A 27,873-nucleotide genomic window follows, 5' to 3' on the forward strand; every position below is an offset into this window, starting at 1 on the left:
CTGGTACTCGGGTGCAACATTCCAGACGCTTTACTAACACTCTCCCCACTTGGAGAGTCAGCGCCTTTAACCTCCTGTTTGGCCCAGTTTGCAATTTCTGCGGAAGATGAACAGGAATAGCGAGAACCAATGAGAGACTAGCTGGAGGTGTCTGGACGGGCAAATTTAACTCTCATTTCCCACCAGGAAGAGGAAATAACCAAAGGCTCAGCGTGCCGTGCTGGAACCAGATTAGGGCCTGAAGCCATCCTGCGGTGTTGCGGCCAGGTCACAAGAAAGCGAGTTGAAGAAAGCAGTTCAGGGGCACTGTAATTCACAAACCTGCAGAGTTATAAATGACAGCTATTGTCCAAAAATAGACTGAAGTAAGGCTGCCAAGAGGACTTGAAAGCGGGGCAGAATTGCAGGAAACCGATTTCAGGAGGTAGACTGGAATTGCATTGAAAGCATAGGAAAAGAGGCAGAACGTCCACAATGATGCACTTGGCCAAAAAGTGCGTATGCGTTTTTTCCTGAATATATTCAGGAAAAAACGCATACGCCCTTTTTGGCCAACCAAGCAAGCTTGCAAAGGAAATCTGCACTACAATGAAGTCTCACTTCCCCCCGGTCAAAAGGGCCATCTGAAAAAAGTGTAAAATCCAGAAAGGCAGGACAGGCCATGGAGAACTGGGAGCCTTGTTATGCTGATGGGCGGGATGTAAATTGCCAACAACCACTCGGGAGAAGTGTATGGTGTTTCCTGAAACATCTAAAAAACAAAGCAACAGAGCCTAGGGCACTTCCACTTATGGTCCTATAGCTTAGGGAATTTAAAATCAAAAAGACACAGCCACCCCAAAGTTTGGAATGGCTCTGTTTACAAGAACCTCGTTTACAGTACAAGTTCAACATCGCAGAAAGTGAAAAATGGATAAAGAAGTTGTGGTATTTACTTACAAAGCAATATCACTCAGCAATGAAATCTGTGTCATCAGGCCCTTAGCAGCACAATGAGTGGATTCAGGTATGATGATTCTAACTGAAATAAGTCACACAGAAAAAGAAACATCATAAGATATCAGTAATACACGGAATGTAAACTTGGCTACACAGGAACTGAATTACAGAACAGAACAGGGTCTCAAATTTAGAAAACCAACTTATGCTTGCTTAAGGGTAAAGGTGAGTTGGGGTGCTGCATAAAACCAGAGATTGAAATGAGCACAGATAAAGTTCCTTAAGCCAAATATGGAATAGACAAGAGCTACTCCTTGCTCAACGAAATGGACTCAACACCGCATATTAAACGCCTAAGAATGTACCTGACTAGTAAGTATCTTAAAACCTATGGATTGCTATGTCTCCGAAAGAGAATCAAGCATGTGTACAGGGGCATGAACGCAGCAGTTATAGGATTGGAGAGGTTCGGTGAGCAAATGAAGACCCTTTGAAGTCATATTGCATGGTACCCATTCCACGGGTTTCAACTACCCACGTTTTAGGTATTCTTCCTTCAGCTAAAACATGCATGTGGAACCCAAGTATGATCAACCATGTGAACGGGAGACGTGTTCAAATATGTCTCAGTTTTCTTCCCCTGGTACTCGGGTGCAACATTCCAGATGCTTTACTAATACTCTCCCCACTTGGAAAGTCAGCGCCTTTAACCTCCTGTTTGGCCCAGTTTGCAATTTCTGCGGAAGATGAACAGGAATAGTGAGAACCAATGAGAGGCTAGCTGGAGGTGTCTGGACGGGCAAATTTAACTCTCATTTCCCACCAGGAAGAGGAAATAACCAAAGGCTCAGTGTGCCGTGCCGGAACCAGATTAGGGCCTGAAGCCATCCTGCGGTGTTGCGGCCAGCTCAAAAGAAAGCGAGTTGAAGAAAGCAGCTCAGGGGCACTGTAATTCACAAACCTGCAGAGTTATAAATGACAGCTATCGTCCAAAAATAGACTGAAGTAAGGCTGCCAAGAGGACTTGAAAGCGGGGCAGAATTGCAGGAAACCGATTTCAGGAGGTAGACTGGAATTGCATTGAAAGCATAGGAAAAGAGGCAGAACGTCCACAATGATGCACTTGGCCAAAAAGGGCGTATGCGTTTTTTCCTGAATATATTCAGGAAAAAACGCATACGCCCTTTTTGGCCAACCAAGCAAGCTTGCAAAGGAAATCTGCACTACAATGAAGTCTCACTTCCCCCCGGTCAAAAGGGCCATCTGAAAAAAGTGTAAAATCCAGAAAGGCAGGACAGGCCATGGAGAACTGGGAGCCTTGTTATGCTGAAGGGCGGGATGTAAATTGCCAACAAACACTCGGGAGAAGAGTATGGTGTTTCCTGAAACATCTAAAAAACAAAGCAACAGAGCCTAGGGCACTTCCACTTATGGTCCTATAGCTTAGGGAAATTAAAATCAAAAAGACACAGCCACCCCAAAGTTTGGGATGCCTCTGTTTACAAGAACCTCGTTTACAGTACAAGTTCAACATCGCAGAAAGTGAAAAATGGATAAAGAAGTTGTGGTATTTACTTACAAAGCAATATCACTCAGCAATGAAATCTATGTCATCAGGCCCTTAGCAGAACAATGAGTGGATTCAGTTATGATGATTCTAACTGAAATAAGTCACACAGAAAAAGAAACATCATAAGATATCAGTAATACACGGAATGTAAACTTGGCTACACAGGAACTGAATTACAGAACAGAACAGGGTCTCAAATTTAGAAAACCAACTTATGCTTGCTTAAGGGGAAAGGTGAGTTGGGGTGCTGCATAAAACCAGAGATTGAAATGAGCACAGATAAAGTTCCTTAAGCCAAATATGGAATAGACAAGAGCTACTCCTTGCTCAACGAAATGGACTCAACACCGCATATTAAACGCCTAAGAATGTACCTGAGTAGTAAGTATCTTAAAACCTATGGATTGCTATGTCTCCGAAAGAGAATCAAGCATGTGTACAGGGGCATGAACGCAGCAGTGATAGGATTGGAGAGGTTCGGTGAGCAAATGAAGACCCTTTGAAGTCATATTGCATGGTACCCATTCCACGGGTCTCAACTCTCCAGGTTTAAGGTATTCTTCCTTCAGCTAAAACATGCATGTGGAACCCCGAGTATGATCAACCGTGTGAACGGGAGACATGTTCAAATATGTCTCAGGTTTCCTCCCCTGGTACTCGGGTGCAACATTCCAGACCCTTTACTAACAGTCTCCCAACTTGGAGAGTCAGCGCCTTTAACCTCCTGTTTGGCCCAGTTTGCAATTTCTGCGGAAGATGAACAGGAATAGGGAGAACCAATGAGAGACTAGCTGGAGGTGTCTGGACGGGCAAATTTAACTCTCATTTCCCACCAGGAAGAGGAAATAACCAAAGGCTCAGCGTGCCGTGCCGGAACCAGATTAGGGCCTGAAGCCATCCTGCGGTGTTGCGGCCAGCTCAAAAGAAAGCGAGTTGAAGAAAGGAGCTCAGGGGCACTGTAATTCACAAACCTGCAGAGTTATAAATGACAGCTATCGTCCAAAAATACACTGAAGTAAGGCTGCCAAGAGGACTTGAAAGCGGGGCAGAATTGCAGGATACCGATTTCAGGAGGTAGACTGGAATTGCATTGAAAGCGTAGGAAAAGAGGCAGAACGTCCACAATGATGCACTTTGCCAAAAGGTCATATGCGTTTTTTCCTGAATATATTCAGGAAAAAACGCATACGCCCTTTTTGGCCAACCAAGCAAGCTTGCAAAGGAAATCTGCACTACAATGAAGTCTCACTTCCCCCTGGTCAAAAGGGCCATCAGAATAAAGTGTAAAATCCAGAAAGGCAGGACAGGCCATGGAGAACTGGGAGCCTTGTTATGCTGATGGGCGGGATGTAAATTGCCAACAGACACTCGGGAGAAGTGTATGGTGTTTCCTGAAACATCTAAAAAACAAAGCAACAGAGCCTAGGGCACTTCCACTTATGGTCCTATAGCTTAGGGAAATTAATATCAAAAAGACACAGCAACCCCAAAATTTGGGACGGCTCTTTTTACAGGAATCTCTTCTACGGCACAAGTTAAATATCCCAGAGAGCAAATAATGGATAAAGAAGTTGCGGTACTTCTGTACAACAGAATACCACTCAGCAATGAAATCTATGTCACCAGGCCCGTACCAGCATAATGAGTGCATTGAGGCACGATGATTCTAAGTGAAATAAGTCACACAGAAAAAGAAACATCATAAGGTATCACTAATACACGGAATGTGAACTTGGCTACACATGAACTGAATTACAAAACGTAACAGGGTCTCAAGTTTAGAAAACCAACTTATGCCTGCTTAAGGGGGAAGGTGAGTTGGGGTGCTGCATAAAAGCAGAGTTTGAAATTAGCACAGATACCGTTCCATAAGCCAAATATGTAATAGACAAGAGCTACCCCTTGCTCAACGAAATGGATTCAACAATGAGGTATCACCTCACACCTGGTAGAATAGGCATCATTGAAAATCTACAAACAAAAAATGCTGGAAAGGGTGTGGAGAAAAGGAACCCTCTTCCACTATTGTTGGGAATATAAATTGATACAGTCATTATGGAGAACAATATGGAATTTCTTAAGAAACTAACAATAGAATTACCATATGATACAGCAATCCCAGTACTGGACATATACCCAGACAAAACCATAAATCAAAAAGAGTCATTCACCGCAATGTTCATTGCATCACTATTTACAATATCGAGGTAATGGAAGCAACCTAAATGCCCACAGACAGACGAATGCATAAAGCTGTGGTACATATATAAAATGGAATATTACTAAGCCATGAAAAGGAATGAAATTGGGTCATTTGTAGAGACGTCGATGGATCTAGAGACTGTCATACAGAGTGAAGTAAGTCAGAAAGAGAAAAACAAATCTTGTATATTCATGCATATATGTGGAACCTAGAAAAACTGTACAGATTAACCGTTTTGCAAGGCATAAATAGAGCAACAGATGTAGACAACAAACGTATGGACAACAAGGGGGGAAAGCTGTTGGGGGGGTGGTGGTGGGAGGAGTTGAGAGACTGGGATTGGCATGTATACATTTATATGTATAAAATAGATAACCAATAAGAACCTGCTGTATAAAAATATAAAATAAAATTCAAAATTAAAAAGAAGTAAAATTTAAAAAATAAAACAGAAAAAACAATTATTCCCTGCACATACATGTATTTATATGAATAAATTATTTCCATGCTTATATCTGTAAATACAAAAAAGAGGAATAAAATCTACCTTGAACCAAAAACGAAAAAGAGAAAAAAAACACAGAACCCACCAGTTACACAGAGGAAAACCGTATCAGGGCACTTGCTCCAGTTGTAAACAATTCTGAAGTTGGTCAGTGGTGGGGAATCGTCTCCCATTCAGCCAGCAGCCCCCACGCAACAAGCGTCCTCATTGCAAAGCTGGGGCACCGTGCCGAGGCATCTGTGAGTAAACGTGAGCTGAGCCCCAGGCCAGTTGCTGCTGAACTATTCCCACCCGTCCCAGGTAAAACACCTGAATATATACAAGGACTTGAAAGCCTAGAGGAAGGGCCATAGAGCCACACGAGTGACAGCATGCCGGCCGACTTGGTGCCTGCAGGCCAGCCAGGATGGTCCTGGCCCTGGGTGCTCTTCTGGAAGATTTCCATTTCCCTGCCTGAGATACCCGTCCTGTCCCTGCCCCCACTGCTTTTTTCCTTCCTCACCTCTGCCCAGGGAGAAATTCCAGCAGCAGGTATGGGTGACACATCCTCTTCTTTAGCAGGTGGCAGCCTGGCAACTGCTGCAGAAAGTCCAGCAGAGCCCCACTCACACTGGGCCACCCACAAAGCCGTGGCCTCTCACTCCCTCCCACCAGCCCAGCCCCGAGACTGCTGACAGGGCAGAGAAAATGGCGTCAGGCACGGCTGCAGGGGCTCTTGCTGCCTGGAGTGGTATTTATATTGATCTCAACCCAGGCACACCTGGGGAGGGCTGGCCGGCACGGTAAGGCTGCCCAGGTCAGCCAATCATCACCCCTCAGGGGCTCACAGTTGCAGAAAATGGAACTTGCTGAACCGGCCAGGTCCAAGGAACAGGTGTGGGCTCCTGAGAGTCAGGATAGACAAGGGGCTGCAGCTTTGGCTTGTTTTCTAATCATTTTATCTGGCCCATGAGTGGGAGACAACTTCAAGAAAACCCTCTCCTAATGAGAGGAACCCAGGAGTCAGGGAGAGGAGGGGTGGGTGGTGGTTGGAGACAGAGGCCTGGTGCCCCGGGTGCAGTGGAAGTCTCTGGAAGACCAGGTGGAGGGAGGCCTCACGGAGTGATGCCCAGGGTCACAGACCTGTCGCAGCTGCTGTTTGTTAGTTCAAGTCCTGCTCTGAGGTGCTCTGTGTCAGCTCTGAGCGACAGGTGAGCTGGGGGTGCTCTGCAATGAGGGCTATGTGCACGGTTCCTGTGTGCCCAGCCCTGCCACGGTACCTGCAAGGGTAGCTCTGTATCCTGGGAGGGGCCTGACCACGAGAGCCCCGTGGGCTGGGGTGGGGGTGGGGTACCTGCCCAGGTGAGCTCCATATTCTGGGATTGGTCTGACCACGAGAGCCCCATGGGCTGCTGGGGACCTGGTAAAGGATGTCAGGACAGTCAGTGAAGCCACCGAGGATATATCTCCAGTTGCTCCTAATTCCTACACCCTGCTGGTCATTCTACCAACCACCAGGACATGGTATTCTGTATTAGTCTTCAATGATGCCTTCTTTTGTATTCCATTAGTCCCAGAGTCACAAGAAATTTTGGCTTGTGAGTGGCAGGACTCCACATACAACTAAAACAATACTTCCGGGCCGTCTGGCCCCAAGGGTGCAAAAATTCCCACACCATCTTTGGGGAAAGCTTAGCTAAAGACCTAAAAGTTCTACCTCTGGAAAAGGAAACCCTCCTTCAATATGCAGACGACATTCTGATCACCAGCCCTACTAAGGAGGCCTCTGAACTACCAAGCCAATAAAGGATAGAAGTTGTCCAAGAAAAAGCTCAAATATCACAGACTGCGGTGACCTGCCTGGGCTTCATTCTCACAGAAGGTCAGAGAAGCCCATCCCAGGAAAGGGAAGAAACCATTTTCAGCCTTACCCCTTTCTAAAACTAGAAGACAGCTTAGGGGTTCCTGGGGAGGCCAGGGTTTGCTGCTTCTGGATCCCTAACTACAGTCTACTAGCTGGGCCTCTATATGAAACACTGAAAGGAAAAGATGATGATCCTTTTGAATAGAATCCAGAAGTGGCCTTTCAAGAATGGAAAGAGCAGTCAATTCAGACCCTTGCCCTGGAACTCCCTAATTTAGCTAAACCCTTTGACCTTTACATTCCCGGTGAAAGGTGAATCGCCATTGGAGAATTAGTGCAAAAACTGGGACCGCTTGAAATGGAACAATGCAAGAATGCCATCCAGGTAGGATAAACTACGGTCACTAAGGGGCTTGGCCCACTGCCACATCTGGCCAAGATACTGGCGGTATCTAAAAACCTGGAAATCAGCAGCCCAAAAGGCCACCTCCCTCCTAAGGGAAAAGGACCCCACGTGGTGATCCTAACCACCAACCATGCCCTGAAGTTGCAGGGTTCGCTCCGTGGGCACACCGACCTCGAGTGAGGAGGCCCTCCAACTCCAACATCCAGAGAGATAACCGGGGGCAACAGGGCACCATGACGACTCGTGTGAACATCACTTGACCTGGAGTTTCTCTCATAAAACAACAAGAGTGTGTCCCAAAAGAGTAGACTACTGCTTGCAGGACTTACTGCACCCAGAGGGGAGCTAATAATCTTGGCGGGGGAACAGTATACCACACTGTCACCATAGAAAAGCCTACAGACACCGTGATGATGGTGGCCAATAAGACCGGCTGGACTCCTGTTTACTTCAAAAGGCTGTTGACTCAGTAGCCATCATGGTCCTTGGTCACCACTGACCCTGGACTGTCTGGGAGTTGAGCGGGCAGGGCTCTGACACCTGGTGCTGTTTGTACGTTAATTCAGGGGCCTAATTGAAGAAAGCGCAGACTACTGGTCAGAGCATCTAGGCTGGCAGAGACGGTCAGCCTAAGGTGGCCGAACAAATGTGGGGCGGGGTGAAACCGGCCCCCACAGTGTCTCTGCACATCTCTTTCCTGGACCCTTAAAGGTCATTAGAATCTATAACACTTCCAATGCTGGTGCTCAGGTGGACGAGCAGGGAGGCAGGGGTCCTGGGGACAATCAACGTCACCGGGAGGCTGCTGGGGAGAAGCTCTGACCCTCGCCCCAGGGTATGAGGGCTCCCAACTCAGCACTCAGCAGTTACAGAAGAAGGGTCTGCACCCTCAGCACTCCAAGAATGAGGAACGGGACAAAAGGCAGAGGAGGGGTTTGTCCCCAGCAAAGCCCATTAAAAATCCCTGGGAGATAAAAATAGAATCTGGGCAATAAAGTCAAGTCTAACCTTTTTTATCCTTTGTGCTTTGTCTAATTTCACGTGCTCCTAGGGTCCCGCATGCAGAGGTTCCACACCCGGCACTTCAGACCAGATTTCCTAGTGCAGAATGGCTGGGTCGACACCTCAGCTCCTGGGGCCCAGTGCAGACTCCACGATATAGAGCCTGAGCTACAGCCAACCCGGCCCTCGAGAGCTCCGCCGCCTCCCTCCCTCCCACTGACTCTGACAGGATCTCTACACAGCAGCCCAGCCCACAGCCCACAGCCCACGGGGTAGTGCATGCTCTCACCTCTCCATTCTCTGATCAAAATATAAAGTTTCCTTTGCTTGTGAACCAAACTCAGTCTCGATCTGTTGGCCCCAATGACACTGGGCAGGGGGACACTTGTTGGGGTCCACTCTGGAGGATCAGTAACAGAAATTGAGACTATTGTGACCTCAATGAACAGATGTGTGAGCCAAACTGTAGTTAACATAGAACAGTGTATAAGGCTCGGGTAAAATAAGATGTTTTTAACACTTCCATTTGATATTTCCATCACTTTTTATAAGCAAGTTCAGTGAAAAGGTTTGTCTTATTTGTCAGGTCAATATTAGAGAAACGAAGTGATTTCTTTCCAAGGATGTACAGCTAATAATCTTGGTTAAACCTTCAATCTTGTTTTAAATGCTTTTCCATTGAAAATGATACCTCTCTTTCAGCTCCCCCATTTCTGAGAAGTATAAAATCTTATAATTTATTATTACCAAAGGGGAAAGGTGGGAGGAGGGATAAATTAACAGTTTGGAATTAACACATACACACTGCTATGTATAAAATAGATCATCAACAAGGAACTACTGTATAGCACAGGGAACTACACTCAACATTTTGCAATAACCTATAAGGGGAAATAATCTGAAAAAGAATAGATATTTTTATTGACATCATCTATCAATGACAGTTAAAGTGTAGCCTAAGGGAAGCTGGTGGTGAGTGCTTCTGACCCTGAAGACTTCAATCATCTAAAGTTTGGACTCTGCCTACTTCCCAAGGCCCTTAATGAACATATGTGTAGCCGTAGCTTAAAAACTTCCCCAGTTTGGGTTTCAGGGAGACACTGATTTTGAAAAAGCCCTGGTGTTCTCCTTACATGAATGGGACTCTTCCTACTGCTAGAACATGTCTGTCACACCCAGAGGATGGTATACCGTCTGATCGGGAAGAGTTTGGAAAAGGCATCTTATCTCCTCATCTCCTGGTGCTCAGGTTCACCCCTCCAGCGTCTTTACTAACAGTCTCCCCACTTGGAGATGTCAGCACTGTCAACATCCTGTTGCGTACAGTTTGGAATTTGTCCAGAGGATGAAGCGGAAGGATGAGGAACAATGAGAGACAAGTCCTAGGTGTTCAGACAGGCACATGTCACTCTAATTTCCAATCAGGAAGACGAATTGACCAAAGGCTAGGGTTGCCCATGGAAACAGTATAGGGCTTGAGGAAATCCCGCTGCTTTGTGGCCAGTTCCCATAAACACGAGTTGAACAATGGAACTCAGGGGCAGTAAAATTCACAAAACTGCAGAGTTGAAAATATCCATCACTGAAAAATGTCTTGAGGAAAGTCAGAGAAAAGGACTTGTAAGCAAGGGAGAATGGCAGGAAAGGGATTTGAGGAGGTAGAAAGGACTCGCCATTAAGCACAAGAAAAGGAGCTGAACATTGCCAACATTGCAGTTGGCCAAAAAGGGTGTATGCGTTCTTTTCTGTATATATTCAAGAAAAGGGCATACACTTTTTTAGCCAACCAAACAGGTGGGCACTGGAAGTCAATACTACAAAAGATATCACTTCGCATCAGTCAGAAGAGCCATCCTCATAAAGCGTAAACAACAGAAATGCAGGACAGGGCAACGAGAAGAGGGAGCCCTGTGAGACTTATAGTGGAAATGTATATTGCCAACGGCCATTCTGGAGAAGTGTATTGTGTTTACTAAAGCATCTAAAAAATGAGCTACAGAGCATAGGGCACTTGCACTCATGGGCGTATATCTTGGGCAAAACAAAAATCGAGAGGACACAGGCACCCCAATGTTTACCCCCTCTCTGTTTAAAAGATCCTCGACTAGGATATAACTTAAATGTCTCTGGAGGGAAAAAATGGATAGAGATGTGGTACTTAGGTAGAGTGGAATATTATTCAGCCTGGAAATCAATGAAATATGGCCAGTTGTAACAACTCCGGAGGAGTTACGTATGATCATTCTAAGTGACAGAATTCAAAAAGAAAAAGACACATATCATAAGATATCACTTAAAGGTGGAATCCAAAATGGCTACACATGAAATAAATTACAAAACAAAAACATAGTCAAATATGTAGAAAACACGCATAAGGCTGCTAAACGGGAAAGGTGGGGAGGGGTGAGGCATCATCCAGGAGGTTGAAATTAGCAAAGATACCATTCCAAATACCAAACTGATAATCAACAAGGCCTACACGGTAGCTAAAAGAACTGCACTCAGCACACTCAAGTCACCGGAAAAGAATATATACGACTGGTAAGAATCTGAAAAAGAATTTATTGATGTCTCTCTGTATGTGAATCAAGTGGATGTACAGCAGCAAGAAACAGAGCTTTGAAAATCAACTGTAACCAATATAGTAATAAATTGAAAAAAATAAACGACAGAGAGACAGAGAAAACCTCTTACAACTTTTCCTCAGGGACGGTGATGCAACATGGATTGAACACATCTAGACCCACAGCAGGATGAGACATAAGGCTGGAAACTGTTTGCGCTAAGAGAAATGTGAGGTTGGGTGAGGAAATGCACACCCTTTAAAGTAATACTACCTGGTACCCATTCAATGGGTCCCAAATCTGCAGGTTCAAGGGATCTTCCTACAGCTAAAACATGCATGGAAAACCCAGAGGACTGTACACCATGTGATCGGGAGATGTGTCTAAAATGCACCTCATTTATCCTCTCCTGGTGCTCCTGTTCACCATTCCAGCCACGCTACTTAGAATCTCCCCACTTGGAGAATCAGCACATTTAAACTTCTGTTTCACACATTTTGCAAATTGTGAGGAGGATGAACGGGAAGAGGGGGAACCAATGAGAGAAGAGTTGTAGGGGTTTGGACGGGCACATATCACTCTAATTTCCCATTAAGAATAAGAATTAAAGAAAGGCTCAGCCTGCCTCGCCGGAGCCAAAATAGGGCCTGAAGCAATCCTGCGGGTTTGAGGCCAGCTCACAAAAGAGCAACTTAAAAAATGGAGCTCAGGGTCACTGCAATTCACAAACCTGCAGAGTTATAAATGAAAACTAACGTCCAAAAATATGTTGAGGTAAGGCAAAGAAGAGGATCTGAATGCAAGACAGAATTGCAAGAAACAGATTTCAAGAGATAGATTGGACTCGTCTTTAACGCACATGAAAAGTGGCAGAATTTCGACAATGATGCAGTTGGCCCAAAAGGGCGTATGCGTTTTTTCCTGATTATATCCAGGAAAAAACGCATACGCACTTTATGGGCAACGAAGCAAGCAAGCAATGCAAATGTGCACAACAAAGAAGTCTCACTTCCCACCGGTCAAAAGGGCCATCCTAAAAAATTGTAAAAACCAGAAATGCAGGACAGGCCATGGAGAACAGGGAGCCTTTATACGCTGATGGGCAGTGTGTGAACTGCCGAGAGCCACTCTGGAGAAGTGTATGGTGGTTCCTAAATCATCTAAAAAACAGAGCTACAGAGCATAGGACACTTCCAATCATGGGAGTATATCTAGGGAAGTCTAAAAATCAACAAGACACAAGCACACCACAGTTTAGGGCTACTCTGTTTACAAGAACCTCAACTTCAGTACACCTTAAATATCCCAGGAAAGAGAACAATGGATAAAGAAGATGTGGTACTTATGTACAATGGAATATCTCTTCACCATGAAATCAATGTAATAAGGCTAGTAGAAGGATAAAGAGTGGATTTAGGTCCGATAATACTACTTGAAATAAGTCAAACAGAAAAAGAAACATATCATAAGATATCACTTATAGAGGGAGGGTAAATATGGCTGCACAAGAAATGAATTACAGAACAGAACAGTGTCTCACATTTAGAAAACACACTTATGTCAGCTTAAGGGGAAAGGAGAGGTGGGGTGATGCATAAAACCAGAGTTTGAAATTAGCACAGATACCGTTCAATAAACCAAATAGGTATTAGACAAGATCTACACCTTGCTCAATGAACAGGCCTCAACATACCCTATACACCGCAGAGAAATATATCTGAGGAATAAGAATCTTAAAACCCATGTATTGATATATCTCCATAAGGGAATCAAGTGTGTGCAGAGCGGCACAAACACAGCAGTGAAAAGGAGCTAAACCCCATTATAGAAATAAATTTTAAAAACAAAACGCTGAAACAATGAAAGAGAGAAAAATTCTTACAAAATTCGCTCAGGGGCTGTGATGCAACCTGGATTGACCACATATAAACCCACAGCTGGATAAGACATAAGGCTGGACACTTGGGGCTGAGAGGATTGGTGAGCTTTGGTGAGCAACTGCCGAAAGTTTAATGCAATACTTCATGCTACTCATTCCAAGGGTCCCAACACTCCAGGTTGAAGGGAATCTTCCTACAGCTAAACCATGCTTGGGAAACCCAGCGACTGGTATACCATATGATCGGGAAAGGTTTCTAAAACGCACCTCATTTTTCCTCTCCTGGGGCTCCGGATCGACATTCCAGCCGCTTTACTAACAACATCCCCACATGGAGTCAATGCCTTTAAGTTCTGGTATCGCACAGTCTGCAGTTAGTGCAGAGGATGAATGGGAATAGGGGGAACCAGTGAGAAACTAGCTGTAGCGGTATCAATGGGCACATGTCACTCTAATATCACATCAGTAAGAAGAATTAACCAAAGGCACAGCAGGTGCCCCAGAAGAAAAATAGGGCTTCAAGGAATCCTGTGGTTATGGGGCAAGACCACAAAAATAAGAGCTAAAAAATGGAGCTAAGGGCCACTGCAATTCAAAAACCTGCAGAGTTATAAAGGCCAACTATTTTTTAAAAATATATTGAGGTAAGGCTATGAAGAGGCATTGAAAGCAAGGAAGAATTGCAGGAAACCGATTTCAGGAGGTAGACTGGAATTGCATTGAAAGCATATGAAGAGAGTCAGAAACTCGACAATGATGCACTTGGCCAAAAAGGGCGTATGTGTTTTTTCCTGAATATATTCAGGAAAAAACGCATACGCACTTTTTGGCCAACCAAGCAAGCTTGCAAAGGAAATCTGCACTACAATGAAGTCTCACTTCCACCTGGTCAAAAGGGCCATCTGAAAAAAGTGTAAAATCCATAAAGGCACGACAGGCCATGGAGAACTGGGAGCCTTCTTATGCTGATGGGCGGGATGTAAATTGCCAACAGACACTCTGGAGAAATGTATGGTGTTTCCTGAAACATCTAAAAAACAAAGCAACAGAGCCTAGGGCACTTCCACTTATGGTCCTATAGTTTAGGGAAATTAAAATCAAAAAGACACAGCCACCCCAAAGTTTGGGACGGCTCTGTTTACAAGAACCTCGTTTACAGTACAAGTTCAATATCGCAGAAAGTGAAAAATGGATAAAGAACTTGTGGTACTTACGTACAATGCAATATCACTCAGCAATGAAATCTATGTCATCAGGCCCGTAGCAGCATAATGAGTGGATTCAGGTATGATGATTCGAACTGAAATAAGTCACACAGAAAAGAAACATCATAAGGTATCAGTAATACATGGAATGTAAACTTGGCTACACATGAACTGAATTACAAAACAGAACAGTGTCTCAAGTTTAGAAAACCAACTTATGCTTGCTTAAGGGGGAAGGTGAGTTGGGGTGCTGCATAAAACCAGAGATTGAAATGAGCACAGATAAAGTTCCTTAAGCCAAATATGGAATAGACAAGAGCTACTCCTTGCTCAACGAAATGGACTCAACACCCCATATTAAACGCCTAAGAATGTACCTGACTAGTAAGTATCTTAAAACCTATGGATTGCTATGTCTCCAAAAGAGAATCAAGCGTGTGTACAGGGGCATAAACGCAGCAGTGATAGGATTGGAGAGGTTTGGGGAGCAAATGAAGACCCTTTGAAGTCATATTGCATGGTACCCATTACACGGGTCTCAACTCTCCAGGTTTAAGGTATTCTTCCTTCAGCTAAAACATGCATGTGGAACCCAGAGTATGATCAACCGTGTGAACGGGAGACATGTTCAAATATGTCTCAGTTTTCCTCCCCTGGTACTCGGGTGCAACATTCCAGACGCTTTACTAACACTCTCCCCACTTGGAGAGTCAGCACCTTTAACCTCCTGTTTGGCCCCGTTTGCAATTTCTGCAGAAGATGAACAGGAATAGCGAGAACCAATGAGAGACTAGCTGGAGGTGTCTGGACGGGCAAATTTAACTCTCATTTCCCACCAGAAAGAGGAAATAACCAAAGGCTCAGCATGCCGTGCCGGAACCAGATTAGGGCCTGAAGCCATCCTGCGGTGTTGCGGCCAGGTCACAAGAAAGCGAGTTGAAGAAAGGAGCTCAGGGGCACTGTAATTCACAAACCTGCAGAGTTATAAATGACAGCTATCGTCCAAAAATAGACTGAAGTAAGGCTGCCAAGAGGACTTGAAAGCGGGGCAGCATTGCAGGAAACCGATTTCAGAAGTTAGACTGGAATTGCATTGAAAGCATAGGAAAAGAGGCAGAACGTCCACAATGATGCACTTGGCCAAAAAGGGCGTATGCGTTTTTTCCTGAATATATTCAGGAAAAAACGCATACGCCCTTTTTGGCCAACCAAGCAAGCTTGCAAAGGAAATCTGCACTACAATGAAGTCTCACTTCTCCCCGGTCAAAAGGGCCATCTGAAAAAAGTGTAAAATCCAGAAAGGCAGGACAGGCCATGGAGAACTGGGAGCCTTGTTATGCTGATGGGCGGGATGTAAATTGCCAACAGACACTCGGGAGAAGTGTATGGTGTTTCCTGAAACATCGAAAAAACAAATCAACAGAGCCTAGGGCACTTCCACTTATGGTCCTATAGCTTAGGGAAATTAAAATCAAAAAGACACAGCCACCCCAACGTTTGGGACAACTCTGTTTACAAGAACCTCGTTTACAGTACAAGTTCAACATCGCAGAAAATGAAAAATGGATAAAGAAGCTGTGGTATTTACTTACAAAGCAATAACACTCAGCAATGAAATCTATGTCATCAGGCCCTTAGCAGCACAATGAGTGGATTCAGGTATGATGATTCTAACTGAAATAAGTCACACAAAAAAAGAAACATCATAAGATATCACTAATACACGGAATGTAAACTTGGCTACACAGGAACTGAATTACAGAACAGAACAGGGTCTCAAATTTAGAAAACCAACTTATGCATGCTTAAGGGGAAAGGTGAGTTGGGGTGCTGCATAAAACCAGAGATTGAAATGAGCACAGATAAAGTTCCTTAAGCCAAATATGGAATAGACAAGAGCTACTCCTTGCTCAACGAAATGGACTCAACACCGCATATTAAACGCCTAAGAATGTACCTGTCTAGTAAGTATCTTAAAACCTATGGATTGCTATGTCTCCGAAAGAGAATCAAGCATGTGTCCAGGGGCATAAACGCAGCAGTGATAGGACTGGAGAGGTTCGTGAGCAAATGAAGACCCTTTGAAGTCATATTGCATGGTACCCATTCCACGGGTTTCAACTACCCAGGTTTAAGGTATTCTTCCTTCAGCTAAAACATGCATGTGGAACCTAGAGTATGATCAACCATGTGATCGGGAGACGTGTTCAAATATGTCTCTGTTTTCGTACCCTGGTACTCGGGTGCAACATTCCAGACGCTTACTAACACACTCCCCACTTGGAGAGTCAGTCCCTTTAACCTCCTGTTTGGCCCAGTTTTCAATTTCTGCGGAAGATGAACAGGAATAGCGAGAATCAATGAGAGACTAGCTGGAGGTGTCTGGATGGGCAAATTTAACTCTCATTTCCCACCAGGAAGAGGAATTAACCAAAGGCTCAGAATGCCGTGCCAGAACCAGATTAGGGCCTGAAGACATCCTGCAGTGTTGCGGCCAGGTCACAAGAAATCGAGTTGAAGAAAGGAGCTCAGGGGCACTGTAATTCACAAAACTGCAGAGTTATAAATGACAGCTATCGTCCAAAAATAGACTGAAGTAAGGCTGCCAAGAGGACTTGAAAGCGGGGCAGAATTGCAGGAAACCGATTTCAGGAGGTAGACTGGAATTGCATTGAAAGCATAGGAAAAGAGGCAGAACGTCCACAATGATGCACTTGGCCAAAAAGGGCGTATGCGTTTTTTCCTGAATATATTCAGGAAAAAACGCATACGCCCTTTTTGGCCAACCAAGCAAACTTGCAAAGGAAATCTGCACTACAATGAAGTCTCACTTCTCCGCGGTTAAAAGGGCCATCTGAAAAAAGTGTAAAATCCAGAAAGGCAGGGCAGGCCATGGAGAACTGGGAGCCTTGTTATGCTGATGGGCGGGATGTAAATTGCCAACAGACACTTGGGAGAAGTGTATGGTGTTTCCTGAAACATCTAAAAAACAAAGGAACAGAGCCTACGGCACTTCCACTTATGGTCCTATAGCTTAGGGAAATTAAAATGAAAAAGACACAGCCACCCCAAAGTTTGGAACGGCTCTGTTTACAAGAACCTCGTTTACAGTACAAGTTCAACATCGCAGAAAGTGAAAAATGGATAAAGAAGTTGTGGTATTTACTTACAAAGCAATATCACTCAGCAATGAAATCTGTGTCACAAGGCCCTTAGCAGCACAATGAGTGGATTCAGGTATGATGATTCTAACTGAAATAAGTCACACAGAAAAAGAAACATCATAAGATATCAGTAATACACGGAATGTAAACTTGGCTACACAGGAACTGAATTACAGAACAGAACAGGGTCTCAAATTTAGAAAACCAACTTATGCTTGCTTAAGGGGAAAGGTGAGTTGGGGTGCTGCATAAAACCAGAGATTGAAATGAGCACAGATAAAGTTCCTTAAGCCAAATATGGAATAGACAAGAGCTACTCCTTGCTCAATGAAATGGACTCAACACCGCATATTAAACGCCTAAGAATGTACCTGACTAGTAAGTATCTTAAAACCTATGGATTCCTATGTCTCCGAAAGAGAATCAAGCATGTGTACAGGGGCATAAACGCAGCAGTGATAGGATTGGAGAGGTTCAGTGAGCAAATGAAGACCCTTTGAAGTCATATTGCATGGTACCCATTCCACGGGTTTCAACTACCCAGGTTTTAGGTATTCTTCCTTCAGCTAAATCATGCATGTGGAACCCAGAGTATGATCAACCATGTGATCGGGAGACGTGTTCAAATATGTCTCAGTTTTCGTACCCTAGTACTCGGGTGCAACATTCCAGACGCTTTACTAACACTCTCCCAACTTGGAGAGTCAGCGCCTTTAACCTCCTGTTTGGCCCAGTTTGCAATTTCTGCAGAAGATGAACAGGAATAGCGAGAACCAATGAGAGAATAGCTGGAGGTGTCTGGACGGGCAAATTTAACTCTCATTTCCCACCAGGAAGAGGAATTAACCAAAGGCTCAGCGTGCCGTGCCGGAACCAGATTAGGGCCTGAAGCCATCCTGCGGTGTTGCGGCCAGGTCACAAGAATGCGAGTTGAAGAAAGGAGCTCAGGGGCACTGTAATTCACAAACCTGCAGAGTTATAAATGACAGCTATCGTCCAAAAATAGACTGAAGTAAGGCTGCCAAGAGGACTTGAAAGCGGGGCAGAATTGCAGGAAACCGATTTCAGGAGGTAGACTGGAATTGCATTGAAAGCATAGGAAAAGAGGCAGAACGTCCACAATGATGCACTTGGCCAAAAAGGGCGTATGCGTTTTTTCCTGAATATATTCAGGAAAAAACGCATACGCCCTTTTTGGCCAACCAAGCAAGCTTGCAAAGGAAATCTGCACTACAATGAAGTCTCACTTCCCCCCGGTCAAAAGGGCCATCTGAAAAAAGTGTAAAATCCAGAAAGGCAGGACAGGCCATGGAGAACTGGGAGCCTTGTTATGCTGATGGGCGGGATGTAAATTGCCAACAGACACTCGGGAGAAGTGTATGGTGTTTCCTGAAACATCTAAAAAACAAAGCAACAGAGCCTAGGGCACTTCCACTTATGGTCCTATAGCTTAGGGAAATTAAAATCAAAAAGACACAGCCACCCCAAAGTTTGGGACGCCTCCGGTTACAAGAACCTCGTTTACCGTACAAGTTCAATATCACAGAAAGTGAAAAATGGATAAAGAACTTGTGGTACTTACGTACAATGCAGTATCACTCAGCAATGAAATCTATGTCATCAGGCCCTTAGCAGCACAATGAGTGGATTCAGGTATGATGATTCTAACTGAAATAAGTCACACAGAAAAAGAAACATCATAAGATATCAGTAATACACGGAATGTAAACTTGGCTACACAGGAACTGAATTACAGAACAGAACAGGGTCTCAAATTTAGAAAACCAACTTATGCTTGCTTAAGGGTAAAGGTGAGTTGGGGTGCTGCATAAAACCACACATTGAAATGAGCACAGATAAAGTTCCTTAAGTCAAATATGGAATAGACAAGAGCTACTCCTTGCTCAACGAAATGGACTCAACACCGCATATTAAACGCCTAAGAATGTACCTGACTAGTAAGTATCTTAAAACCTATGGATTGCTATGTCTCCGAAAGAGAATGAAGCATGTGTACAGGGGCATAAACGCAGCTGTGATAGGATTGGAGAGGTTCGGTGAGCAAATGAAGACCCTTTGAAGTCATATTACATGGTACCCATTCCACGGGTCTTAACTCTCCAGGTTTAAGTTATTCTTCCTTCAGCTAAAACTTGCATGTGGAACCTAGAGTATGATCAACCATGTGATCGGGAGACGTGTTCAAATATTTCTCAGTTTTCGTATCCTGGTACTCGGGTGCAACAGTCCAGACGCTTTACTAACACTCTCCCGACTTGGAGAGTCAGTCCCTTAAATCTCCTGTTTGGCCCAGTGTGCAATTTCTGCGGAAGATGAAAAGGAATAGCGAGAACCAATGAGAGACTAGCTGGAGGTGTCTGGACGGGCAAATTTAACTCTCATTTCCCACCAGGAAGAGGAATTAACCAAAGGCTCAGTGTGCCGTGCCGGAACCAGATTAGGGGCTGAAGCCATGCTGCGGTGTTGCGGCCAGCTCAAAAGAAACCGAGTTGAAGAAAGGAGCTCAGGGGCACTGTAATTCACAAACCTGCAGAGTTATAAATGACAGCTATCGTCCAAAAATAGACTGAAGGAAGGCTGCCAAGAGGACTTGAAAGCGGGGCAGAATTGCAGGAAACCGATTTCAGGAGGTAGACTGGAATTGCATTGAAAGCATAGGAAAAGAGGCAGAACGTCCACAATGATGCACTTGGCCAAAAAAGGCGTATGCGTTTTTTCCTGAATATATTCAGGAAAAAACGCATACGCCCTTTTTGGCCAACCAAGCAAGCTTGCAAAGGAAATCTGCACTACAATGAAGTCTCACTTCCCCCGGTCAAAAGTGCCATCTGAAAAAAGTATAAAATTCAGAAAGGCAGGACAGGCCCTGGAGAACTGGGAGCCTTCTTATGCTGATGGGCGGGATGTAAATTGCCAACAGACACTCGGGAGAAGTGTATGGTGTTTCCTGAAACATCGAAAAAACAAAGCAACAGAGCCTAGGGCACTTCCACTTATGGTCCTATAGCTTAGGGAAATTAAAATCAAAAAGACACAGCCACCCCAAAGTTTGGAACGGCTCTGTTTACAAGAACCTCGTTTACAGTACAAGTTCAACATCTCAGAAAGTGAAAAATGGATAAAGAAGCTGTGGTATTTACTTACAAAGCTATATCACTCAGCAATGAAATCTATGTCATCAGGCCCTTAGCAGCACAATGAGTGGATTCAGGTATGATGATTCTAACTGAAATAAGTCACACAGAAAAAGAAACATCATAAGATATCAGTAATACACGGAATGGAAACTTGGCTACACAGGAACTGAATTACAGAACAGAACAGGGTCTCAAATTTAGAAAACCAACTTATGCTTGCTTAAGGGGAAAGGTGAGTTGGGGTGCTGCATAAAACCAGAGATTGAAATGAGCACAGATAAAGTTCCTTAAGCCAAATATGGAATAGACAAGAGCTACTCCTTGCTCAACGAAATGGACTCAACACCGCATATTAAACGCCTAAGAATGTACCTGACTAGTAAGTATCGTAAAACCTATGGATTGCTATGTCTCCGAAAGAGAATCAAGCATGTGTACAGGGGCATAAACGCAGCAGTGATAGGATTGGAGAGGTTCGGTGAGCAAATGAAGACCCTTTGAAGTCATATTGCATGGTACCAATTCCACGGGTTTCAACTACCCAGGTTTAAGGTATTCTTCCTTCAGCTAAAACATGCATGTGGAACTCAGAGTATGATCAACCATGTGATCGGGAGACGTGTTCAAATATGTCTCAGTTTTCGTACCCTGGTACTCGGGTGCAACATTCCAGACGCTTTACTAACACTCTCCCGACTTGGAGAGTCAGTCCCTTTAACCTCCTGTTTGGCCCAGTTTGCAATTTCTGCGGAAGATGAACAGGAATAGCGAGAACCAATGAGAGACTAGCTGGAGGTGTCTGGACGGGCAAATTTAACTCTCATTTCCCACCAGGAAGAGGAATTAACCAAAGACTCAGCGTGCCGTGCCGGAACCAGATTAGGGCCTGAAGCCATCCTGCGGTGTTGCGGCCAGCTCACAAGAAAGCGAGTTGAAGAAAGGAGCTCAGGGGAACTGTAATTCACAAACCTGCAGAGTTATAAATGACAGCTATCGTCCAAAAATAGACTGAAGTAAGGCTGCCAAGAGGACTTGAAAGCGGGGCAGAATTGCAGGAAACCGATTTCAGGAGGTAGACTGGAATTGCATTGAAAGCATAGGAAAAGAGGCAGAACGTCCACAATGATGCACTTGGCCAAAAAGGGCGTATGCGTTTTTTCCTGAATATATTCAGGAAAAAACGCATACGCCCTTTTTGGCCAACCAAGCAAGCTTGCAAAGGAAATCTGCACTACAATGAAGTCTCACTTCCCCCCGGTCAAAAGGGCCATCTGAAAAAAGTGTAAAATCCAGAAAGGCAGGACAGGCCATGGAGAACTGGGAGCCTTGTTATGCTGATGGGCGGGATGTAAATTGGCAACAACCACTCCGGAGATGTGTATGGTGTTTCCTGAAACATCTAAAAAACAAAGCAACAGAACCTAGGGTACTTCCACTCTTGGTCCTATAGCTTAGGGAAATTAAAATCAAAAAGACACAGCCACCCCAAAGTTTGGAACGGCTCTGTTTACAAGAACCTCGTTTACAGTACAAGTTCAACATCGCAGAAAGTGAAAAATGGGTAAAGAAGTTGTGGTATTTACTTACAAAGCAATATCACTCAGCAATGAAATCTGTGTCATCAGGCCCTTAGCAGCACAATGAGTGGATTCAGGTATGATGATTCTAACTGAAATAAGTCACACAGAAAAAGAAACATCATAAGATATCAGTAATACACGGAATGTAAACTTGGCTACACAGGAAATGAATTACAGAACAGAACAGGGTCTCAAATTTAGAAAACCAACTTATGCTTGCTTAAGGGGAAAGGTGAGTTGGGGTGCTGCATAAAACCAGAGATTGAAATGAGCACAGATAAATTTCCTTAAGCCAAATATGGAATAGACAAGAGCTACTCCTTGCTCAACGAAATGGACTCAACACCGCATATTAAACGCCTAAGAATGTACCTGTCTAGTAAGTATCTTAAAACCTATGGATTGCTATGTCTCTGAAAGAGAATCAAGCATGTGTAAAGGGGCAGAAACGCAGCAGTGATAGGATTGGAGAGGTTCGTGAGCATATGAAGACCCTTTGAAGTCATATTGCATGGTACCCATTACACGGGTCTCAACTCTCCAGGTTTAAGGTATTCTTCCTTCAGCTAAACATGCATGTGGAACCCAGAGTATGATCAACCGTGTGAATGGGAGACGTGTTCATATATGTCTCAGTTTTCCTCCCTTGGTACTCGGGTGCAACATTCCAGATGCTTTACTAACACTCTCCCCACTTGGAGAGTCAGTCCCTTTAACCTCCTGTTTGGCACCGTTTGCAATTTCTGCGGAAGATGAACAGGAATAGCGAGAACCAATGAGAGACTAGCTGGAGGTGTCTGGACGGGCAAATTTAACTCTCATTTCCCACCAGGAAGAGGAAATAACCGAAGGCTCAGCATGCCGTGCCGGAACCAGATTAGGGCCTGAAGCCATCCAGCGGTGTTGCAGCCAGCTCACAAGAAACCGAGTTGAAGAAAGGAGCTCAGGGGCACTGTAATTCACAAACCTGCAGAGTTATAAATGACAGCTATCGTCCAAAAATAGACTGAAGTAAGGCTGCCAAGAGGACTTGAAAGCGGGGCAGAATTGCAGGAAACCGATTTCAGGAGGTAGACTGGAATTGCATTGAAAGCATAGGAAAAGAGGCAGAACGTCCACAATGATGCACTTGGCCAAAAAGGGCGTATGCGTTTTTTCCTGAATATATTCAGGAAAAAACGCATACGCCCTTTTTGGCCAACCAAGCAAGCTTGCAAAGGAAATCTGCACTACAATGAAGTCTCACTTCCCCCCGGTCAAAAGGGCCATCTGAAAAAAGTGTAAAATCCAGAAAGGCAGGACAGGCCATGGAGAACTGGGAGCCTTGTTATGCTGATGGGCGGGATGTAAATTGCGAAGAAGCACTTGGGAGAAGTGTATGGTGTTTCCTGAAACAACTAAAAAACAAAGCAACCGAACCTAGGGCACTTCCACTTATGGTCCTATAGCTTAGGGAAATTAAAATGAAAAAGACACAGCCACCCCAAAGTTTGGAACGGCTCTGTTTACAAGAACCTCGTTTACAGTACAAGTTCAACATCGCAGAAAGTGAAAAATGGATAAAGAAGTTGTGGTATTTACTTACAAAGCAATATCACTCAGCAATGAAATCTGTGTCATCAGGCCCTTAGCAGCACAATGAGTGGATTCAGGTATGATGATTCTAACTGAAATAAGTCACACAAAAAAAGAAACATCATAAGATATCACTAATACACGGAATGTAAACTTGGCTACACAGGAACTGCATTCCAAAACAGAACAGGGTCTCAAATTTAGAAAACCAACTTATGCTTGCTTAAGGGGAAAGGTGAGTTGGGGTGCTGCATAAAACCAGAGATTGAAATGAGCACAGATAATGTTGCTTAAGCCAAATATGGAATAGACAAGAGCTACTCCTTGCTCAACGAAATGGACTCAAAACCCCATATTAAACGCCTAAGAATGTACCTGACTAGTAAGTATCTTAAAACCTATGGATTGCTATGTCTCCAAAAGAGAATCAAGCGTGTGTACAGGGGCATAAACGCAGCAGTGATAGGATTGGAGAGGTTCGGTGAGCAAATGAAGACCCTTTGAAGTCAAATTGCATGGTACCCATTCCACGGGTCTCAACTCTCCAGGTTTAAGGTATTCTTCCTTCAGCTAAAACATGCATGTGGAACCCAGAGTATGATCAACCATGTGAACGGGAGACGTGTTCAAATATGTCTAAGTTTTCCTCCCCTGGTACTCGGGTGCAACATTCCAGACGCTTTACTAACACTCTCCCCACTTGGAGAGTCAGTCCCTTTAACCTCCTGTTTGGCCCAGTTTGCAATTTCTGCGGAAGATGAACAGGAATAGCGAGAACCAATGAGAGGCTAGCTGGAGGTGTCTGGACGGGCAAATTTAACTCTCATTTCCCACCAGGAAGAGGAATTAACCAAAGGCTCAGCATGCTGGGCCGGAACCAGATTAGGGCCTGAAGCCATCCTGCGGTGTTGCGGCCAGGTCACAAGAAAGCGAGTTGAAGAAAGGAGCTCAGGGACACTGTAATTCACAAACCTGCAGAGTTATAAATGACAGCTATCGTCCAAAAATAGACTGAAGTAAGGCTGCCAAGAGGACTTGAAAGCGGGGCAGAATTGCAGGAAACCGATTTCAGGAGGTAGACAGGAATTGCATTGAAAGCATAGGAAAAGAGGCAGAACGTCCACAATGATGCACTTGGCCAAAAAGGGCGTATGCGTTTTTTCCTGAATATATTCAGGAAAAAACGCATACGCCCTTTTTGGCCAACCAAGCAAGCTTGCAAAGGAAATCTGCACTACAATGAAGTCTCACTTCCACCCGGTCAAAAGGGCCATCTGAAAAAAGTGTAAAATCCAGAAAGGCAGGACAGGCCATGGAGAACTGGGAGCCTTGTTATGCTGATGGGCGGGATGTAAATTGCCAACAGACACTCAGGAGAAGTGTATGGTGTTTCCTGAAACATCTAAAAAACAAAGCAACAGAGCCTAGGGCACTTCCACTTATGGTCCTATAGCTTAGGGAAATTAAAATCAAAAAGACACAGCCACCCCAAAGTTTGGGACGCCTCCGTTTACAAGAACCTCGTTTACCGTACAAGTTCAATATCACAGAAAGTGAAAAATGATTAAAGAACTTGTGGTACTGATGTACAATGCAGTATCACTCAGCAATGAAATCTATGTCATCAGGCCCGTAGCAGCATAATGAGTGGATTCAGGTACGATGATTCTAACTGAAATAAGTCACACAGAAAAAGAAACATCATAAGATATCACTAATACACGGAATGTAAACTAGGCTACACAGGAACTGCATTCCAAAACAGAACAGGGTCTCAAATTTAGAAAACCAACTTATGCTTGCTTAAGGGGAAAGGTGAGTTGGGGTGCTGCATAAAACCAGAGATTGAAATGAGCACAGATAAAGTTCCTTAAGCCAAATATGGAATAGACAAGAGCTACTCCTTGCTCAACGCAATGGACTCAACACCCCATATTAAACGCCTAAGAATGTACCTGACTAGTAAGTATCTTAAAACCTATGGATTGCTATGTCTCCAAAAGAGAATCAAGCGTGTGTACAGGGGCATAAACGCAGCAGTGATAGGATTGGAGAGGTTCGGTGAGCAAATGAAGACCCTTTGAAGTCATATTGCATGGTACCCATTACACGGGTCTCAACTCTCCAGGTTTAAGGTATTCTTCCTTCAGCTAAAACATGCATGTGGAACCCAGAGTATGATCAACCATGTGAACGGGAGACGTGTTCAAATATGTCTCAGTTTTCCTCCCCTGGTACTCGGGTGCAACATTCCAGACGCTTTACTAACACTCTCCCGACTTGGAGAGTCAGTCCCTTTAACCTCCTGTTTGGCCCAGTTTGCAATTTCTTCGGAAGATGAACAGGAATAGCGAGAACCAATGAGAGGCTAGCTGGAGGTGTCTGGATGGGCAAATTTAACTCTCATTTCCCACCAGGAAGAGGAATTAACCAAAGGCTCAGCGTGCCGGGCCGGAACCAGATTAGGGCCTGAAGCCATCCTGCGGTGTTGCGGCCAGGTCACAAGAAAGCGAGTTGAAGAAAGGAGCTCTGGGGCACTGTAATTCACAAACCTGCAGAGTTATAAATGACAGCTATCGTCCAAAAATAGACTGAAGGAAGGCTGCCAAGAGGACTTGAAAGCGGGGCAGAATTGCAGGAAACCGATTTCAGGAGGTAGACTGGAATTGCATTGAAAGCATAGGAAAAGAGGCAGAACGTCCACAATGATGCACTTGGCCAAAAAGGGCGTATGCGTTTTTTCCTGAATATATTCAGGAAAAAACGCATACGCCCTTTTTGGCCAACCAAGCAAGCTTGCAAAGGAAATCTGCACTACAATGAAGTCTCACTTCCCCCCGGTCAAAAGGGCCATCTGAAAAAAGTGTAAAATCCAGAAAGGCAGGACAGGCCATTGAGAACTGGGAGCCTTGTTATGCTGATGGGCGGGATGTAAATTGCCAACAGACACTTGGGAGAAGTGTATGGTGTTTCCTGAAACATCTAAAAAACAAAGCAACAGAGCCTACGGCACTTCCACTTATGGTCCTATAGCTTAGGGAAATTAAAATGAAAAAGACACAGCCACCCCAAAGTTTGGAACGGCTCTGTTTACAAGAACCTCGTTTACAGTACAAGTTCAACATCGCAGAAAGTGAAAAATGGATAAAGAAGTTGTGGTATTTACTTACAAAGCAATATCACTCAGCAATGAAATCTGTGTCACAAGGCCCTTAGCAGCACAATGAGTGGATTCAGGTATGATGATTCTAACTGAAATAAGTCACACAGAAAAAGAAACATCATAAGATATCAGTAATACACGGAATGTAAACTTGGCTACACAGGAACTGAATTACAGAACAGAACAGGGTCTCAAATTTAGAAAACCAACTTATGCTTGCTTAAGGGGAAAGGTGAGTTGGGGTGCTGCATAAAACCAGAGATTGAAATGAGCACAGATAAAGTTCCTTAAGCCAAATATGGAATAGACAAGAGCTACTCCTTGCTCAACGAAATGGACTCAACACCGCATATTAAACGCCTAAGAATGTACCTGACTAGTAAGTATCGTAAAACCTATGGATTGCTATGTCTCCGAAAGAGAATCAAGCATGTGTACAGGGGCATAAACGCAGCAGTGATAGGATTGGAGAGGTTCGGTGAGCAAATGAAGACCCTTTGAAGTCATATTGCATGGTACCCATTCCACGGGTTTCAACTACCCAGGTTTAAGGTATTCTTCCTTCAGCTAAAACATGCATGTGGAACTCAGAGTATGATCAACCATGTGATCGGGAGACGTGTTCAAATATGTCTCAGTTTTCGTACCCTGGTACTCGGGTGCAACATTCCAGACGCTTTACTAACACTCTCCCGACTTGGAGAGTCAGTCCCTTTAACCTCCTGTTTGGCTCAGTTTGCAATTTCTGCGGAAGATGAACAGGAATAGCGAGAACCAATGAGAGACTAGCTGGAGGTGTCTGGACGGGCAAATTTAACTCTCATTTCCCACCAGGAAGAGGAATTAACCAAAGGCTCAGCGTGCCGTGCCGGAACCAGATTAGGGCCTGAAGCCATCCTGCGGTGTTGCGGCCAGCTCACAAGAAAGCGAGTTGAAGAAAGGAGCTCAGGGGAACTGTAATTCACAAACCTGCAGAGTTATAAATGACAGCTATCGTCCAAAAATAGACTGAAGTAAGGCTGCCAAGAGGACTTGAAAGCGGGGCAGAATTTCAGGAAACCGATTTCAGGAGGTAGACTGGAATTGCATTGAAAGCATAGGAAAAGAGGCAGAACGT

General features: G+C 44.4%; 1 long non-coding RNA gene across 35 annotated transcripts in view; it reads right to left on the bottom strand.

The window, feature by feature from the left end:
• The window catches only part of LOC307186525, a 2,785,769-nt gene that overhangs the window by 1,173,247 nt on the left and 1,584,649 nt on the right, over nt 1–27,873 (bottom strand). The window lies entirely within an intron of this gene.

Source organism: Stenella coeruleoalba (genome assembly GCF_951394435.1).
Source record: "Stenella coeruleoalba genome assembly, chromosome: 1".
NCBI lineage: Eukaryota > Metazoa > Chordata > Mammalia > Artiodactyla > Delphinidae > Stenella > Stenella coeruleoalba.